This window comes from Cetorhinus maximus, chromosome 3 (genome assembly GCF_964194155.1).
Source record: "Cetorhinus maximus chromosome 3, sCetMax3.hap1.1, whole genome shotgun sequence".
NCBI lineage: Eukaryota > Metazoa > Chordata > Chondrichthyes > Lamniformes > Cetorhinidae > Cetorhinus > Cetorhinus maximus.
In genome coordinates, this window is record NC_135881.1 from 110,573,565 (window position 1) to 110,591,464 (window position 17,900).

Consider the following 17,900-nt stretch of genomic DNA (forward strand, 5'->3'; position numbering starts at 1 on the left):
TCAGTTGATCCCATCGTGAAATCAACTCCACTTTTCTGCCTGTCCCCTATAAACCTTTACTTCCTTGTAGATCAATATCTAACTCAGCCTTGAATATATTAAATGACCCAGCCTACACTGCTCAATGGAATAGGGAATTCCAAAAATTAATGACCCTCTGGGGGAAAAAAATTCCTCCTCATCCCCGTCTTAAATGGGAGACACCCATATTCTGAAATTGTATCCCCTTGTTCTAGATTCCCACATGAGGGGAAAAGTCCTCTCAACGTCCACCTTGTCAAGCCTGCTCAGCATCTGATATGTTTCAATAAGATTACCTCTCATTCTTCTAAACTCCACTGAGTATAGCCCAATCTGCTCAACATTTCCTCATAAGACAACCTCTTCATCATAATAATTAAACCAAATGAACCTTCTCTGAACTGCCTCAATGCAAATATATCTCTTTAGAAATAAGGAGATCAAACTGTATGTAGTACTCCAGGTGTGGTCACCAATTCCCTGTACAGTTGTAGCAAAACTTCCCTACTTATAAACTCCATCCCCCCTGCAATAAAGATCAACATTCCATTTACCTTCCTAATTATTTGTTGTACCTGCATGCTATATTTTGTGATTCATGGATGAGGACACCCAGATCCCTCTGGGCCAGAGCATTTGGTCGTCTGTCTCCATTTAAATAATATTCTGCTTTTCTCTCCTTCCCACCAAAGTGAACAACCCCACATTTTCCCACGTTATTTTTCATCTGCCAATTTATTTTGCCCACTCACTTATCCTATCTATATACCTTTGCAGGTTTTCTGCGTCCTCCTCACAATTTCCCACCTATCTTTGTGTTGTTAGCAAATTTTGCTACAATGCACTCTGTCCCTTCATTGTAGTCACTGATATAGATTGCAATTAATTGAGACTCCAACACAGATCCCTGTGACACTCCACTAGTTACATTTTGCCAACCTGAGAATGACCCATTTATCCAGACTCTCTTTTTCCTGTTGGTTAGCCAATCCTATATCCATGCTAATATATTGCCCCAAAGAGCATGAGATCTTGGCCCAAATCTTCTAGCCTCCAGATTGTCAGTGACGGGACGTATATTGAAAGATGCATGTCAGGGCCCTGCAGAAGTCCGGATGCTAGACATAGGGCAGAATCCTCCCAGATTTGCTCTAAGTGCAGTAGCGGGTGGGTAAAGCCTGCTGGATGCAATGGCAACTTTTCAAGCCGTATTGTCCCAAACCCACCACATTAATTATGCATTTCCAGGTTGCATGTTGTTTCCATGGTGGCTAGACTCTCATTCGGCCACCACATCATTGCCGGGCACCATATTTAAATTGCAGCTGTGTGCACACCTCTTAGTGCTTCCAGCCCATGACTGATGCTCAGAAGACATGGCCCCAAAAGGCAAGAAGACTCCAAATACCAGGTTCAATGACCTGTTCCTCAAGTGCCTTTTGGATGCAGTGGAAGCCCACCATGATGTCCTCTAGCCCCACTCTGGCTGTAGGATGGGCAGCAACCTCACTAATCCGGGTTGGGCAGTGGTGGTCAGCACCAATGCCCTGCAAAAGAGGACAGCCACGCAGTGCCACAAGAAGATGAATAGTCCTGTTCCGCCAGGGTAAGTCACTCTTCTCAGCACTCTCAACTCACATGCTCACAAACCTATCACACATTCACAGGGCCCTCACTCACTGCCAGTCCATGGGGCATCACCATTCACTCTCTCATGCACACCTTCATTGTCCTCATCCCATCCATGGGACCACTCACCACCCACACATACCAGGCATACTTATCATCTGGCATGGCAGGCATCCTGCATTTTTTAAATATGTTCATGGGATGTGGGCGTCACTGGCTAAGCCAGCATTCATTGCCCTTTTTCAGAGGGCATTTAAGAGTCAACCACGTTGCTGTGGAGTCACATGTAGGCCAGACCAGTTAAGGATTGCAATTTCCTTCCCTAAAGGACTTAAGTGAACCAGATGGGTTTTTAAGTCAATCGGCAATGGTTTCATGGCCGTCATCAGACTTTGAATTCCAGGTTTTTATTGAATTTAAATTTCACCATCTGCTGTGGTGCGATTTGAGCCAGGGTTCCCTGGGTCTGTGGAGTATTAGTCCAGCAACAATGCCACCATCTCCCCAGTCTCCCTCTCCATCTCTATTTATGCAGGACAAGCTGGCACACAAGAGGGAGAGGTCGCAGACTTGGTGAAACCAAGGTCCTCATGGATGCTGAAAACGGAGCAATCCAGCTGGCCGGCAAGGACTTGGACCGTTCCTGTGCTGATGGTGGGGTCAGCGATTGCTGTACCAAGTGAGGATCCAGCAGTGAAACTTCCATCGGATAACCATGCTGTGAGTGATATGTCCCGTATCACAGGCCACTGCTGTGCACTAATTATCTCTCCTTGCTTCCGTAGGCACATCTGGGAAACTGCCAAGAAAGTCCACATCCCAGGGCTTCCAATCAAGCCCCGAGGGAAGCTCAGAAAAGGAATCTGCTGAAACCCTCCCTGAAGACCCATCACAGCGCTCACCCACACCCTCCACCAGAGGAGATACACACACGTCGGTGGGACCCAGCTTTAGATTAGCTTTGGGATCACAATCTGGTGAGCACATCGCACTTTCTGATCCACAGCAGGTGGTGACAGAGACGTCCCAGGTCTCCTGCACTCGGAGGACTGCTGGAGGCAAGAAATTTGCTGAGTCCGAGTCAGATGATGAGCCTCTGGATTCGGTCATGTCACAGTTGCTGGAGCTGCAAAGGCAAGCTAGGGAACATCAGGAAGGGATGTCCGCTGCACTCCTCATTGCAAGGCACTGAGGTGATAGTGGTGACATGCCAACACACCGAGGTCAACGCTGGTAGGATGGCAGCTGCCATGGAGAGCTTGGTCCAGAACGTCGCTCCTGCACTGCTGCACAGGCTGAACTCCATAGTTGGCCTCCAACAGTGTGTGCGCGAGGGGGGTGCGGGGGAACCGGATCTCACTCCAGCTATCCCTTCTCCCCAATGAGCAGGGTTCATGTTACTCAGATGTGAAACTTTTCTGCACAAGATAAAGGCAGGTGTCTCAGCCCAGGGCCTCTTCCCTGTGCTCTGTGCAGCCGTCAGAGCAAAGTCATGGTCTGGCCTCACACGCCCTGGATACATTAATGATGCCTACACCTTGATGGTTGTGGTAAAGTGGAGTACCATGTACCTTTAACAGAATGCAAGTGGACTAACCATGTGACAGCACTGACCAATTACTGTACAGTATGGCTACTGGTTAACTGTAAGTCTAGAGCTGGAGGTGGTTGTGGGAGCACACAGGGATTTTGTGCTCTGTCCTCTGTTGCAACAAACAAGCACAGTTTGTTCTTAAGTCGGTCTCTCTCCGTTATTGATTGCGAGCTTCAATTAACAAGTATACATGAAGGCGTGCAATTCAAATTTACTTGACTAGTGAACTCAGAGACCCAAGACATCAAAGCAGTGCATGTCATTGCTGCCAGAATGAACCCCAAAAAAAGCAAACATACAAGTTCAACAGGTAATAGGGAAGGCAAATGGAATGTTGGCCTTTATTTCAAAGGGAATGGAGTATAAAAATAGGGCAGTCTTGCCAAAGCTATATAAGGCACTAGTTAGACCACACCTAGAATACTGTGCACAGTTTTGGTCCCCTTATCTAAGGAAAGATATACTGGCATTGGAGGCAGTCCAGAGAAGGTTCACTAGATTGATTCTGGGTATGGAGGAGTTTTCTTATGGGGAGAGGTTGAGTAGGTTAGGCTTGCACTCATTGGAGTTTAGAAGAATGAGAGGCAAGCTTATTGAAACATAAGATTCTTAAGGGGCTTGACAGGGTAGATGCTGAGATGTTGTTTCCCTTTGTGGGAGAGTCTAGGACCAGAGGGCATAATCTCAGAGTAAGGGGTGTCCATTTAAGACAGAAATGAGGAGGAATTTCCTTTCTCAGAGGGTAGTCAATCTGTGGAATTCTTTACCGCAGGGGGCTGTAGAGGCTGGGTCACTAAATATATTCAAGGCTGAGATGGACAGATTTTTAATCAGTAAGGGGATCAAGCATTATGAGGAAAAGGCAAGAAAGTGGAGTTGAGGATTATCAGATCAGCCATGATCTCATTGAATGGCGGAGCAGACTTGATGGGCCAAATGACCTACTTCTGCTCCTATGTCTTATGGTCTTAAAGGTCACCTGTGGAGCCCTGAAAGGAGCCACTGGTGTAGAAATTGAGCACCGCTATCACTTTCACGACCACTGGCAGTGGATTCCCTCCATGTCCCCGTGGTATCAAATCTTGCAGTAGCTGGCAGATGTGACTGACCAGTTCCTTAGTCATGCGCAGTCTTTGGCGACATTGGTTCTCGGTCATCTGCAGGAATGAAATACAGCATCAATAGAGCCTGGTTCTGCCTGGGCGCCGATCAACAACGGTTCGCTGTGGCCCTTCAGCAGTCTGTGTGGGAGCCCCATCCACCCTTTCTTCCTGAGGGTGGTGCTCCACCCTCTGCGCAGCCAGGCAACTCAGTCGCTCTCTTCTCTGCTGTCTTTGCTCTCTGTATGCCACAAAGCATACAGCTAGTTCATCGGGCTCCATACTTCTGATGTACTCCTCCTGCAAGATGAAAGAGAGAGATGCGTGGGCTAGCTTGGGTGTACTAACAACCTTTCTTGGTTAAGTCTGAAGGCCCTTTAACGCACCCTGGAGAGTGCTGGCCACCACTTGGATGGCCAGAGTTTAGTATTCTGCATGCTGCCCAAAACCCCACCTTCCTCAGCCCCACTCCACCTGGCGGCAGCTTTGCCCATTGGACTGCATGCTGTGCTCTCACTCAGACGCAGGCATTCTCCTAACCCGTGCTGCAAGGTTGCACTATTAGCTTGAACTATGGGGGAGACTGGTCCAAACTGGGATGCTGACATTGCAAGGGGCTGTGAGCACCTCCACCAGTGACTGCTCCATGGCCAGCTTTAGCGAGGAGATTGTACAATGTACCCAGTCGTCCAACTGTTCTGCAGTCTACTAAAATGCTCATTAGTTTGCAGTCTGTGCCCAAGTGGTGAAAAGGTCTGGAGCATTTGGTGGCTCTTTTATGCCTCTGCATTGCTCAGGTGGGCAGATAAGCTAGAGACCCTACTCCAAGCATGTCAATGTGGCTGCGCCTGAACAGTCTCAGATGCAAGGGAATTATCACTTTATACAAGGTTTTCCTAATGTGTGGCCACTTCCCCCCACCCACCCCTCATATGCTTTTGCACTACCTTCAACCATAGGGCAGCCCTTACCCCCACCTCCAAGTCACCTCAACCGCAGGGCAGCCCTTGCCCCCACGCCTCCAACTCATCTCAACCTTGAAGTCCAACAGGCGACCCGGGCGAGTGCTACACAGTGTTACTGAGCACTCACCTCCGAGTTCCCCTCAAAGTGCAGCCCGCCAAGTACACACCTTATATATGCTCTTGTGAAACACATCGGCATGCAATCATGCCAACATGGGCAGACAATCCAGTGGGGGGATGATTTCGGAGGGCTGGCCTTATAATGATATGTAGATGTATTACAATGAAGTGTACAACGTCTGATGGCAGGAAACACTGTGGCTTCAGAATGAGGAAAGGATGGAACAAAAACAAAAATAAAAATACCTGGAAAAACTTAGCAGGTCTGATAGCATCTGCGGAGAGGAATACAGTTAACATTTCGAGTCTGAATGACTCTTCATCAGAACTAAGGAAAAATAAAAAATAGGTGAAATATAAGCTGGTTTAAGGGGGGGGCGGGAAAGTAGAGCTGGATAGAGGGCCAGTGATAGGTGGAGATTGCCAAAAGATGTCATAGAGAAAAGGACAAGGAGGTTTTTGAAGGTGGTGATATTATATAAGGAATGTGCTAATGGGGATATTAAGGGTGGAAAGCAGGATGAGCAAGGGACAGATAGCCCTAGTGGGGGTGGGGTGGGGGGGGTAATCGAAATAGGCTAAAAGGTAGAGATAAAACAATGGATGGAAATACATTTAAAAATAATGGAAATAGGTGGGAAAATAAAAATATATATAAATTATAAGAAAAGGGGGGATCGGAAAAGGGTTGAGGAAGGAAGAGAGAATTCATGATCTAAAGTTGTTGAGCTCAATATTCAGTCCAGAAGGCTGTAAAGTCCTTAGTCGGAAGATGAGGTGCTGTTCCTCCAGTTCGCGTTGAGCTTCACTGGAACATTGCAGCAGGCCAAGGACAGACATGTGGGCATGAGAGCAGGGTGGTGTGTTGAAATGGCAAGCGACAGGAAGGTCTGAGTCATGCTTGCAGACAGACCAAAGGTGTTCCGCAAAGCAGTCACCCAGTCTGCATTTGGTCTCTCCAATGTAGAGGAAACCACATTGGGAGCAGCGAATGCAGTAGACCAAATTGAGGGAAGCGCAAGTGAAATGCTGCTTCACTTGAAGGGAGTGTTTGGGCCCATGGACGGTGAGGAGGGGGGAAGTAAAGGGTCAGGTGTTGCAGCTTCTGCGGTTGCATGGGAAGGTGCTGTGGGAGGGGGTTGAGGTGTAGGGGGTGATAGAGGAGTGGACTAGAGTGTTCCGGAGGGAACGATCCCTGCGAAATGCCACCGGGGGGTGAAGGGAAGATGTGTTTAGTGGTGGCATCATGCTGGAGTTGGTGGAAATGGCGGAGGATGATCCTTTGAATGCGGAGGCTGGTGGGGTGATAAGTGAGGACAAGGGGGACCCTATCATGGTTCTGGGAGGGAGAGGAAGGTGTGAGGGCGGATGCACGAGAGATGGGCCGGACACGGTTGAGGGCCCTGTCAACCACCGTGGGTGGAAAACCTTGGTTAAAGAAGAAGGAAGACATGTCAGAGGAATTGTTTTTGGAATTGGCATCATCAGAACAGATGCGACGGAGGCGAAGGAACTGAGAGAATGGGATGGAGTCCTTACAGGAAGCGGGGTGTGAGGAGCTGTTGTCAAGGTAGCTGTGGGAGTCAGTAGGCTTGTAATGAATATTGGTGGACAGTCTATCACCAGAAATTTAGACTGAGGTCAAGGAAGGGAAGGAAAGTGTCAGTGATGGACCATGTGAAAATGATGGATGGGTGGAAATTGGAAGCAAAATTAATAAATTTTTCCAGGCCCAGACGAGAGCATGAAACAGCAATGAAGCAGTCATCGATGTACCGGAGAAAGATTTGGGAGGGGGCCTGAGTATGACTGGAACAAGGAATGCTCTACATACCCCATAAAGAAACAGGCATAGCTGGGGCCCATGTGGGTATCCAGAGCCAAACCTTTTATTTGGAGGAAGTAAGATGAGTTTAAGGAGAAATTGCTCAGTGAGAGAACAAGTTCAGCCAGACAGGGGACAGTAATGGTGGATGGGGATTGTTCGGGCCTCTGTTCTAGGAAGAAGTTGAGAGCCCTCAGACCATCCCGGTGGGGGATGGAGGTGTAGAAGGATTGGACGTCCATGGTGAAGAGGAGGCGGTTGGGGCCAGGGAACTGGAAATTGTTGATATGATGTAGGATGTCAGAGGAATCGCGGATGTAGGTGGGAAGAGACTGGACAAGGGGAGAGAGAATGGAGTCAAGATATCAAGAAATGAGTTCCGTGGGGCAGGAACAGGCTGACACGATCGGATTGCCGGGACTGTCCTGTTTGTGGATTTTGGGTAGGAGGTAGAAGCGTGCCGTCCGAGTTTGGGAGACTATCAGGTTGGAAGCTGTGGAGGGAAGATCTCCAGAGGAGATGAGGTCAGTGACAGTCCTGGAAACAATGGCTTGATGTTCAGTGGTGGGGTCATGGTCCAGGGGGAGGTAGGAGGAAGTGTCTGCAAGTTGACGCTCAGCCTCTGCGAGGTAGAGGTCAGTGCGCCAGACAACAACAGCACCACCCTTGTCAGCGGGTTTGATGACAAAGTCAGGGTTGGACTTGAGAGAACGGAATGCAGCAAGTTCAGAGAGAGACAGGTTAGAATGGGTGAGAGGAGCAGAGAAATTGAGACGACTAATGTCACGCCGACAGTTCTCAATGAAAAGATCAAGAGCAGGTAAAAATCCAGAGGGAGGGGTCCAGGTGGAGGGAGAATATTGGCGGCGGGTAAATGGATCCATTGAACGGGGAGAGGACTCCTGCCCAAAGAAGTGAGCAGAGAGGCGAAGGCGGCGGAAGAAGAGTTCAGCATCGTGCCGAGCCCAAAATTCATTGAGGTGAGGGCGTAAGGGTATGAAACTAAGTCCTTTGCTGAGCATTGAACATTCAGGAAAGGATGGAGCTACCTACAGCCATGCAGGTGGTTGTGGCCCTCAATTTCTCCATGTTGTGAGCCTTCCAGGCCCTAACCATGACATATCTAGCATTTCTCAGCACGGCATCAAAAAGTGCATCAATGAGGTGACAGAGTCTTTTTATGCATGGAGAGGGAACTTCATTGTCTTCTCTCTGAACAGAGCGAAGCAGGCAGACCATGCATGTGGCTTTACTAGGATAGTGGCTTCCCCGTTGTGTAGGGTGCCATTGACTGCGCACATATGGCTTTGTGGGCACTGCATTTGAATGCTGAGTGGTACCCCAATTGCACAGGTTACCATCCATTCAACGTGCAGTTGGTGTGCGACTTCTCTCAGCACATCATGCTGGGGAGTACTTGTTATCCTGGCAGCCATCAAGATACATTCATCCTGTGCTAGTCCTGTGTTCCATCAACCTTTCAGCCATCACATCAAACCAGAGACTGGCTGCAGGGCATCAAGGATTATCTGCTCTACACCTGGCTAATGAATCCCCTCTGCAACCCAGCCACACGTGGCCAGCATTTGTAGAAGGTGAGTCATGTTGCCATGAGAAACGCTGTCCAGCGGATAAGTGGCTCTCTGGAGGAAACCTCCAGTACTTCCAGAGCAGGTGTCCCAAGTTGCAGTGATCTGTTGCATCCTATCATCCATAGCTTAGTCATCTTGAATGCACAGCACTTGCCACCAGGCATTTGGTAAGAGGAGGAGGACAAAGAGCAGAAGGTGGAGAAGGAAGGAAGGAGGCAGGCAGCATATCCACTATCTAGACGAGCTGCCTGTGGGAGCATCTTTTGACTCAAGTTTCCGTGAATACAAATCCAGGTCCCCACTGGATCATCAGCGCCTCCTCCTGATCACAATGCTGAAATAAAGTCCACCAGAAACAGCCATTCCAGACCAACTTCATCCAACAAAATGCTTAATATTCCATACAATGCCCAATTTACCACCCTTGTATATTCCCCTCAGTGCCTGCCTTCTGGGTGCTTGTGTCTAGCCTAGTTCTCCTACGCAGCACGACTGCAGTAGCTGCACCATGGCTGGTAGAAAGCTTCTAACTTTGAGTGAGGAGACAGCATATGGCCTTGCAAGAAAACCTCAAGCAGCTTTCGCTTCAGATTGCACCACCTAGCCTGGGCAGCAACAGTCTAGGCTTGTTGATAGGTAACAGAAAGAGCACTGGTGGAGTGGCAGTGGTGGGAGCACCAGCATTATCATCCTGAGGGAGGACAGCAGGCTTGTGCTCCAAGGAGCCAGTGCCACTCCTCTGGAGCTGTGCTTCCATAATCCAAGTAATCTGCTGAAGGACAGATTACTGGACATGATGAAAGCCCCTTTGGTATCCACAACCATCGATGTAGCAGCCTGAGCCACAAAGCAACAAACTGAGGCTTTTTGACCTCAATCTGAGCTTTCACTGCAGTATTCCGATTTTCAGTGGTTTTTGCTTGTGCTGCAAAGGAAGCAGAGACATCAGCTGTTGCACATGGCCGGGTCTTGCAAATGCTCTCATGGATTTGGCCACCATTTCTATGATGGCAAGGATGGGCTCCAAGAGCTGCACGAAGCCTAGTGCAAGATAGGACCAGACTCTTCCATGCTCCTTGACGATGACTATAACCTTTCTGGCAGGCCTGCCAATGCATCAAACATTTCATTGTGTAGGCCCATTAGTGTTTCTCAATATAGCGTCCTGTCAAAGTCCTCATCAGAGTCCTCAGCTTATGCAATCTTGCATTCCAGGGTGTTGGCACCCATGCTATCCTTTTTCCCCGCTAGTCTGCAAGTCACTTGTAACACATCACATTCTGAAGTGGATTGTAACCTTAACTCCTTATGGGGCTATTCTAGATTGGAGGCGCTTCCTTGATAATCACCTTTGCGTATGTTTAAAACAGTTAGCCCTCACAGGCACTTGTTAGGGTCTGAAGAGATGATCTATTTCTCCCTCAAGGAGAGTAATTAGCAGAATTACCTTGTTACCTTGTTCCACATAGCCATCTTTAATAAGTATCAGCCAGGTTATAATTACCCGGATATTATAAGGATCCGGGAACCTTTCTTCAATAATGTATCTCCCCATTTAGGGGTATACAAAAATGGATTCTTTGGAGTTGTATACAGAATACAGCGTGAGACGTTATAGTTTACTATCTTATTAAAAAAATTATTAAAGCACTGAACATGCAATACACTTTAAATTGCTAAGTGCATTGCAACATTAAGGATTATAAAAACATAATCTTAGTTCTAATATAGAATGCAGAAGATGAACCTCTATAATGCTGCAGCGAAACTATCTTAAATATGCATCAAAATCTTAAGTAAATCCCCGAGTAGCAAGCCATCTGCTTAGCAAGACACCTCTCCTCAACTGAAAGTAGAAATGGTTAAATATGCATTCGGCCCTATTACAGTAAGGTGCATTGAATTGAGAATTTCAACACTTCTGACTTTTCAGTGATGAAGTTCCTATCTTTATGTTGTCCCTAGTTTAATCAGATCATCACTTGCAAATGTGGTTAAGGCCTCTGTGTAAAGGGTTCATCCCCTTTACATTATCCTTATAAGGTTATATTATTCACTATTATTGGTAAATTATTTCATCGTTGAAAATTCTTTTTATGAACTTATCAGCTTTTAACACATCAAAAATATTTGTCATATCTTACAGCAACAATTCCGATGACACCTGTTTACTTGTTTCTTATAATCAGAATTATATTTCATAAAAGGGTTTTAAACTTTACATAGAATTGTCAGCTCAGGTTTTATTTTTACAATTAGGTCATCCAAATGTTACTTCCTGAAAGCAGCTGTTTTTGTAACGGTAATATGTTAAGTTCCCGTTCTTTCTTTAAGCTGATTGATAAGAATCCACAAGACAATGGTGATACCTAGTCTTTTAAGAATTCCTTCCTCAAACTTAAAACATTAATGATGCCAAGTTAAAGGAAAAACTGATATTTATGAATGTTAATAGCCTTTTAACATTCCTTTTGCTAAAAACTATATCATTACGATTTCTTATGTTTTTCTCATAATACTGTACCTGATTACCTATGTTTGGAAAAAGCTTTTAAAGAAATTCTAACAAATTCTAAGGTCATTAAGTAATGATCATATGTTTTAAGTCAAGTATCATAAATATCCCTGTGTGGGTGAAACTTTTAATCCTTTTCACTTAAATTCATTTGTCTGAAGAGAATCTTTATTCCTAAAATGTAATATTCTAATTAGATCTGAATGTTACCTAATTATCTATATTCCACCTAATTATATCTATTTTTCATCTAACTGCCTCTATATTCCTTCACATCCACCTCTTCACCAGTATAAATGCGAGCATTGAGGATAAATAGTTCTGACTAAGTAATGTACACAAGCCAAATATGCAGCAGAGTGTTACTGCATATCAAAGGAAGTTGCAAAAGTACAAAAGATAATTTCAAAATTACAAGAACTACAATAATCAAATCACACAGGATGGGCAGCAACAGCACTAATCTGGCTTGGGAGGCAGTGGCAGCGGTGGTCAGAACCAACGCCCTGCAAAAATAGACAGCCACCCAGTGCCACAATGATCTCCCTCTTCCTCCAGGGTAAGTCACTCATCTCATCACTCAACTCACACACTCACAACCCCATCACACATCCACAGGGCCTGCACTCACAGCCAGTTCAAGGGACTTACCATTCACTCTCTCACACTCACCGTCATTGTCCTCATCCCATCCATGGGACCACTCACCACCCGCACAGGCCAGGCATACTTATCATGTGGCTTGGCAGGCATCCTGCTTACATCTTCTCCATCTCTATCCATGCAGGACAAGCTGGACAAGAGAGAGAGGTTGCAGACTGGTGGCAGAATGCCTGAAATCAAGGTCCTCATGGACTTTGAAAACAGAGCCATCCAGTTGGCTGGCGAGGACCTGGACCAGTCCTATGCTGACGGTGAGGCTGGCGCTGCTCTACCAAGTGAACATCCATCGGACAACCATGCTGTGAGTGATGTGTCCTCTTTCATAGGCCACTGCCATGCACTAATTATCTCTCCTTGCCAAACAGCTGACAAAGTCCATGACCCAGGTTTTTCAATCAAGCCTGGGAGAAAACTCTGATGAGGAATCTGTAGGCATCCTCCCTGAAGTCCCATCACAGTGCTCCCCCTCACCCTCAAAAGTCACCTCAGAGGCAGGGCTGCACTTGCCCCCTGATACCCACACCCTGCCACCAGTCGGGCAGGGTGGCACTTAACCCTGACCCTCCGGTGCCTTTGAAGCCTGTAAAGCAACAGGTGACCCTGGCGAGCTCTGAAGAACGTTGCTGTGCACTCACCTCCAGTTCAACCAAAGTGTGGGCCACCAAGTACACATCCCCCCTGTGATGTTGTGAAACATGTCAGTGTGCTTTCCCGCCGACGTGGTGGAAGGTCCAGCAGGGGTGCAAGAGCCTGGTGGGTTGCCCAGATAATGATATGTAGATGTATTACAATGAGGTTCCCGGCAACCAATGGGGGGAAATGCGGCCCGCCGTCGGTGGGCTGAGCGGACAATCGCGACCTGCCTTCTCGCCATCATGCCATATTGTCCACTCATGCCACCTATCATGTCCACTGCCAGCGGACACGGAACATTCCGCCCTAAGTGTGGATGGGCTATCCTGTCATATGGATGCTGTGCTTTCATTAGAGCCCTGAATGATCTTGAGGACTTGATAAGGCCCAAACTAAGGATTTTCCATTGCTTATAATAGGTTTCTTTGTTTTATCAATGGGGCTGTCAGAAGGATATCTGGTCTCCATCTAGCCAAACTGCATTCCCTAGTATAGCTCTATCAGTAGATAGGGAAATAATATTATGAAGCATGGCATGGAATGTAAATCTAGCAAGGGCTTTTTCACGCACTGTACTAAGACTGAGGTCATCTATGAAAGAATCCCATGACCAAGGGACTTTATTAGATTAAAGTTTTAATAGGGACATATGAATAGATGTCATAATGCTGTTAATTCTAATGCCCTCGTCTGTGGAGAGAAGTTATTTGTGACTAGTTTGAAGACCAGTGACAACAAGGGATTTCTGCAACTTAATAAAATCCCCAGTCTCGTGGAGGCTGTAATCTTGACCCCAGTTCCACTGATCTAATGTAAGGACTGATTCCGCTAAGATTAGGGAAGACCTTTCGAGCGAGTGAGTGTTCATTAACACAGAACGCTGCATATGACGTCAGGAAAAATCATCTAGTTTGATGAAATCTGCAAAAGATTGACTCAAAGGCACTATCACTCTATCAGCTTCAGGTTAATATGTCAGGAGGGAAGTATTGTCAAACGCCTCTCCAGATGATATGTTTATAGAGAAGTAAGGTTCAAGAGCTCGAACCTTGAATTGATAGGGTCCTACTGACATAAACTAATATGTGTTTTAGTTTATCCTTAGTCTCATCCCAGTCAATGTCTTTACACCAGGAATAAAGCGAATAAACTTTAATATGAGGAAATCCTGACGTGTCCCGAATAGGAGTGTCATTGGGAACTCGATTTTCTTTATGACAGGTGTGTGTTCTGTCAGGAATTAACTTGGTGATACAAAGGAGGACCCTTCTGCCATGTTTTCCTCTGTGCCATTGTACATGACCATTGTTGAATTGAATAGGGCCATCACGCGCATTACCACCCCTCCAAATGTCAGTCGGGTCGAATACAGAAAAATGCTAGATCTCGGCACTTCTGCAAGAAATCGCAGAGTGTGAGGTATTCAAATATTAAGACATCTCTGGCACACCGCATGCACTGCCTGCATCTGGAATGTTCCAAAGAATTGCCCAGTACCATTCGAATGCCAATCTTGAGGCAGGCAAGATTCGCCTCTGCAGTTAATTTTTGCAGTGTTGTAACACCGATAATTGTTCTACTTCAAAATATTCCTTTATCTTTAAAGGGCATTGAAGAATGTGTATTTCTGCAACTTGTGTAAAGGTTTGTTTTGTACTATTGTAAACTTTTGCTTGTCATCTAACAAGTTAGAATGCTTTATTCTGCAATTGTCAGTGAGCATTTGATCAATCGCACCCATCCCATCATAAGTCCATGAATTCTTAAAAGAATTAGAGTAGAATTTTTAGAAACAAAATGTTGTTGAATTAGAAGAGAAGCCACCATTAACAGGAAGCAAAACCGTAGGTTTATCATGGTGCCAAATGTGGAATGATGATGTCAACTTAGGAACATACTGACTAATGGGGGAAGTGGAACTGAACACAAGAGATTCTTGTGGTGATTCAGTGATGCTCTTGTGGGAATATGTCAGTGTTGATGAAGATATCGGATTGAGGGCAGAATCAGTGTATAGGAAGTCTGATGTGGGATGCTGTCCAACCTCATTCGTGCAAGGATAAATTTTCAGCTTACCCAATCATTAAAGTAGCAATGTCCCACTTGTTTGAAGCATTGCTCATTGCGTGTCTTTGCACCTGGGCCTCCTACTAGCATCCAAACAGCTGGATTTTCATCTCTAAGGTTGCACGTGGTAATACTAAGTCATGTAACCAGTTTATTCTCTTTCTGAATCCACTTAATTTTGAACCAATATGGTGGTGTCGAACTCAACTTGGTGTATGGAGCCACGTGATAGTACAAGTGGTTGAGTCTGAGATATAGGAATCATGCCAAAAGGAAGTGATACCTTAGGCATCGTAGATGTATCATTAGAAATTATTGGAAAATTATGCCTTCTTCAAGAAACAAGCAAAGAGGCTGCAGTGGAGCTTGTACTATTATGGTTAGTAGGAAGGTCTGGAACAAATCTTCTGTAAGTTGAATTTGGGTGTGAGCACCATATTTAATAATAATCCATAGAACAGTAACTAAAGTAACAAGCAGAAGTATAATCAAGACGGAGGTGAAGCAACAGTATCTCAATCCTTTCATCATGCAATATCAAATCTTATCATTGAGGGGGCCTTGGCCTTTGTACTTTTTTCGAGATGTCTCTGTTTCCCTTCATTGTGATACAACTACTGCCAGTTCATCAAATGTGGTTTCCTCTGAAACCAAACTCTGAGGTATTGCGAAATCCTGTGCAAAAGGGGGAACAGCTGGTGATACAGTCGGTTGAAGCTCGATCAATGTTGTTTTCCATGTTGTGTTTCAGGCTAGGTCTGGGAAGACAGTGTATGACTACATCTTGCACTGTTCCTCCATTCTTGTAGCCTTCAGGACACCTCCTCAGGTTGTCTACAGAGACAATTTTAAAAGTTTGCTCGCTGTTTGGCTGATCAGCAAATACTTATACAGTTCTTTCATTAATAATGGAATTTGAACAGGTTTCTTCCACCTAAGCCTCAAACCATGTTTTTGTTCAAACTTCCTTTGCTGAACCCACTCCCCTGTTAAAGGTTGCCATGTTTGTTGATGAGCTGTTTTTGTCTATTTGTCTCTCTTACCCTCTGATCAATTTTATGAATCTCATTTGTTATTTCTTGTTTCAAATCTAAAGGTTTCTATCAGGCCAAGGAATTAGAAAGTGTAGAGACAATAAAAGAACCATAGGTAAGTTGTGTATGCATATCAACACATTAAATAATATGGTGTTTGAGGGAACACTGTCCCTGATGCAGATGTGGGCACATTATTGAGCAATAACTGCATCTCTGGAATGATGGTGGTCCACTTATTCCCTCTGATTCTCAACAATTTGGTCAATAGTTTTTTTGCTTTCTGGTTTTTACATTCCACCAGTCCCTCTGACTGTAGATGACATGCTATATAGTTCTATGCTATAACCAAATCCCTCTTTGCTCACAATAGCCTTTGAAGACCTTGGAAAGAAAAGATCCGCTTGGATCAGAGTGTAGAATCTTGGGTGCACCAACTATAGTGATAATGTCAGTAACAGCATCGACAAGTATGTTTTCTGAAACAGTTTTTGTGGTGACCATCCAGCAGAAGGAAGTGCAGCTATCATTACAAATAAGAACATGTTTATATCCCAGTGGTGGGGGACGTGGTCCAATGAAGTCACCAAAAAATTCTACGTTAATAGAGTAGGCTTCACAGGGGCCAATGGTGGTGGTTTAATAAGTGATGATTTGTTAGTTAAATTATATAGTTCATGATTTGCCACGTATGTTTTACAGGCTTTGAGCTTGCTTGGCCTCCAATACAAAGGATTCAATTTGCAGAATGTTGCACAGGTACCACAATGTGCCTGACCTATACCCTTCTGAGCTTCTTTTACAAGCTGTTCTCGTTTGTGACTCGGGGGTACTTCACGAATACCCTTGGGCAACATAACCAGTACAATGCCAGTAGGGGTCTCTGAGTAAAAGTACTTTGATCGATATCTTTTTGGATTCTCTTTGTTAGGTCTAATAGCTGATCCAGTTTCTCATCATGATTAGCTGCCCTTTCTGCCCTAGTAATGACATTAACAGTGGCAGGCCCCTCCTGAGGGGTGACATGCAGACTGTATGTTTTGCCTGTCCACCTGCAAGGTTGTTGTCCTTCGAGTGCGCTGAACCAGTGGTATGTCCGGGAACATGAATTACCTGACAATCACATTTTTCCATTCGTAAATGGAGAATGTCCTCCCATAGTGACTTATGTTTTATGGACTCGCCCTTATGATTTGTAAAGCTTGTCTGCTTGCAGGACACCTCATCCTGGTTGATTTCCCATTTGCAATAGTCACTATCTGTACAGATTAACATGGGCTTAACAGGGTCTGCCTGTTCTGAGGCATACTATAGTGCTGCTGCTTCAGCATGTTGTGTTTTCCGTTGACCATGGGGTGTGGATAGTAATTCTTCCGGATAAAAAGAATAGAGTCTCAGAAGGTCCCTAGTGCTATTCGCATCCCAGCTGAGGATTGTTGGGATGTCCTTTTTTTGGTCATCATCAATGATCTATTGCAGTAAATAACCTTGATGGTTTTCTGTCAGTAGTCTCAAAGGCACTTGTTTAATTCCCTCCTCAGTATCATCATCTTCCATAACAGGTAGGAATTCTAAGTTCATATCTGAGGATAGAATTTGAAAATGAGCGTAGGATCACTCAGAAATGAAGCCCATTTATCGTACCAGATTTGGGTAGCTTTTTCCTCATCAGAGGCCATCCGCAAAACTGACCGCAAGCCTGGTCTTTCAGTATAAATGGTAATGGAGTGTACCCCTTCAAGGTGTTGAACCTTAATGAGGCACTGGACAACCATAGACATTACTTTTTTTTTATTGTCTGGCTTTCAACGTTGGAAAAATTATAAGAATGAAACCGAACAGGAATTATGTGATTCTCTTTGTAAAAAACAGCAACTACTATCTTAGGTGATGTCCAGACATGAACATTGAGTGCAACCTGCAAGTCTGTTCATCATGGCACAATTGATGCAATTTGAGTAATCATCTGTGGAAAATATGAATGGGCCTTTCACCGCCCAGCCCACTCTAACATACAGAGGTGCTGAGAGCTTGGAAAAGGTCAGTGTAAAAGACCCAGCAAAGTTAAGAAGTCCGAAACTCGCTTGTAGATCTCAGGGTGCTAGGAAATTCAATTATGGTTATTTTCTCATTACGAGAGTG